The following is a 413-nucleotide window of genomic DNA, read 5'->3' as shown; positions in this document are numbered from 1 at the left end:
TGGCTCTTGGCTCGTGCACAGCATTTATAGGACCTGCATCAGTGCGGCTCTGGTGGGCGTGGCTTGACCCTGAATCAGCTGAGGAAGAGATAGAGAATTCTGAGTCAGCAATTGCCTTCAAAATGACTATAGTTTGATGACTACTATTATCTCAAATATCCATATGTCCTAGCACTTGTAGGGGGTGACTCATCCCACTGCATAAGGGTTCAAATTGATATGCTTCGACTTATTACAGTAATTCAGTTTAAACAAGTGAATAAATAAATCGATAAATAAATAGTGCAAGGAAATAGATCGGAAAATTCCTGACAATTGCTTTGTATTTATTGCTTCTTATATGACTTGACACTATTGCCGAATAATCAAGTGTTAATAAATGTTTGAAACAATTAGTAAATCATCTGACCAAG

Source organism: Penaeus chinensis, chromosome 13 (assembly GCF_019202785.1).
Source record: "Penaeus chinensis breed Huanghai No. 1 chromosome 13, ASM1920278v2, whole genome shotgun sequence".
In the NCBI taxonomy this organism is placed as follows: Eukaryota; Metazoa; Arthropoda; class Malacostraca; order Decapoda; family Penaeidae; genus Penaeus; species Penaeus chinensis.
This window is presented reverse-complemented; position numbering follows the sequence as displayed.